The sequence below is a fragment of the Stegodyphus dumicola genome, chromosome 2, assembly GCF_044657685.1.
Source record: "Stegodyphus dumicola isolate Sdum_Otavi_A_Nest chromosome 2, ASM4465768v1".
Taxonomy (NCBI): Eukaryota; Metazoa; Arthropoda; class Arachnida; order Araneae; family Eresidae; genus Stegodyphus; species Stegodyphus dumicola.
Window position 1 is genome coordinate 286,165,233 of NC_140769.1, and position 2,500 is coordinate 286,167,732.

General features: G+C 31.0%; 1 pseudogene; it reads right to left on the bottom strand.

Moving 5' to 3' along the window:
- LOC146999009 (large subunit ribosomal RNA) overlaps positions 1–2,500 on the bottom strand; it is a 9,282-nt pseudogene that overhangs the window by 2,419 nt on the left and 4,363 nt on the right.

Genomic DNA, 2,500 nt, shown 5'->3' on the forward strand with positions numbered 1-2,500 from the left:
TGTGGGAGCACTTCCTCCTAAAGAACATAATTTACATAACAAATGAAACAAAAGACAATAGGAGGCAGCTGCAACCACAAAAAAGAAAGATAGATTTACATATATACAAGAAAACTGTGACCCCACCAAGGTAGTCAGAATATCATATTAATGTGGAATATGATAGAATAAATGAAAAATGAGAAATTGTTTGTGTGACTAACCGGTGGGGAAAAATAAACAAAAATACAAGAGATTACTAAAATACAATGTGGGAGCACTTCCTCCTAAAGAACATAATTTACATTACAAATGAAACAAAAGACAATAGGAGGCAGCTACAACCACGAGAAAAAAAAAAAAAAAAAAAAAAAAAAAAAAAAAAAAAAAAAGGACATAAAGCATATGGACATAAAGCATAAGTACAAAAATATGATGAAATATAAAAGACATTGTCCCCACCAAGACAGTCAGAGTTTCATTAACATAGAATATGATAGAGTTAATGAGATATGAAAAAAGGTATGTGTAACTAACCGGTGGGGGAGATTAAACATGAATACAAAAGAAAATCGTATAATAATATGTGGGAGCACTTCCTCCTAAAGAACGAAAATTGCATTACAAACAAAAAAAAAAAAAAAAAAAAAAAAAAAAAAAAAAAAAAAGGGGGTAGGCTATAGGAGGCAGCTACAACCACAAAGAAAGACATATTTACATATATACAGCAGAGACCAAATAGAAAATTTACGAACTGCATTATGGAGTAGAGTGCTAAAAAAAAAAAAAAAAAAAAAAAAAAAAAAAAAAAAAACCCGGGGGGCCCCAGGACTCCCCGTGGACTGTATAATAAAAGACAATTTAAGAAAGACCTCAAATTCTAACTTAAATGGAAAATGAAATACAATATGCAACTAAATAAAAAAAAAAATGGCCAAAAGACCGAATACCGAAGTTAGCAATATAAGAAAAAAAATTATAAGAAAAAAACTATTGTTCGAAAAAAAAACTTAAAAGTGCTGAAATGAAATTTAAAGAAAAAGGAAAAGATTGAAAAAGTCGCAAGAAAAATAATACAAATAACAATACAATAAAAAATAGTAAATAATTAACATAGGTTGGTCTGGGGGTGGTTAAATAGAGTATTTGCAAACTGCGATGAGAAGAGAAAAAAACAGGTAAAGTAAAGATAAAATTACAAGTAAACCAGATAGATGAAAAGAGAAAAATCGACCGGGGGGCCCCAGGACCCCCTACAGGCTAAATAAGAGAGGACAAGTCGGCAACAACCCCACAATTCTCAAAGTATTGAAAGACATTGAACGCCATGCAACAAGACAAGATTATGGCCAGAAGACCGAGTACCGAAGTTAGAGAAAGAAGAAAAAATTATATTATTAAAAGACTATTGTTCCGAAAAAAAATTTAAAAATGCTTAAATGAAATTTAATGGGATAGGAATAGATTGTAATAGAAAAGGGAACAATAGTACAAACAATAGTACTAAAGAAAATATAGGAGAGTTAACATGAGTCGGTCTCGGGGTGTCATATCAAAGTCATTGCCAAATGTTGAGAGAATAGAAATAAAAAAATAAGTCATGGAAACCAGATAGATGAATAGAGAAAAAAAATCGACCAGGGGGTCCGAGGACCCCCCCCGGACTAAGTAAGAAAGGACAAGTTGGCTAATAACACCACACTTCTCAATTTATTGAAAGATATTGAAGACCATGTAACAAGGCTAGATTATGGCCAGAAGACCGAGAACCGAAGTTAGAGAATTTAGAAAAAATAATATAATAAAATGACTATTGTTTCGAGTAAAAAAGTAAAAAAACTTAAATGAAATTTGAGGGTATAGGAATTAATTGAAAAAAAAAAGGGAACGATAGTACAAACAATAGTACAAAAGAGAATATAGGAGATTTAACATGGGTCGGTCTCGGGGTGTCAAAACAAAGTCTTTACCAAGTGCCGAGAGAAGAGAGAAGAAAAAATAAGACATGGTAAATCAAGAAAGAAAGCCATAAAATGACATAAGAAAAATTAACCAGGGGTCAAAGACCCCCTACGGACTAGAAATATTAGGCATAATATTAAAAAACCCCCAAAATCATTAATGAATAAAGAAACTGGAGCTACTATACAACTGTAATAAGAATATGGCCATAAGACCAAGTACCGAAGATTGAAGTACAGTAAAAAAAATTATATAAATTAAACTGTTGTTCCAAAAAAAATTTTAAAAAGTGAAAAATGAAAAAACATAGATATGCATTAAATTAAAATTATCGTTAAAACAATTGATCAAATTGTACTATATGACAGAAGGGTAATAAGTTAACATAAGTTGGTATTGGGGTGTCAAATAAAAGTCGCGCCACGAAATTAAATCATTACAATAAAATAAAGTTGAAAAAGTCGCCCCAAGATCAATAAAAAGACAGGTATATGTTACTAATATAAGAAAATTGATTTACCAGAGGGCTAACAACCCTCTGGAAAAGAAAAAACAATAT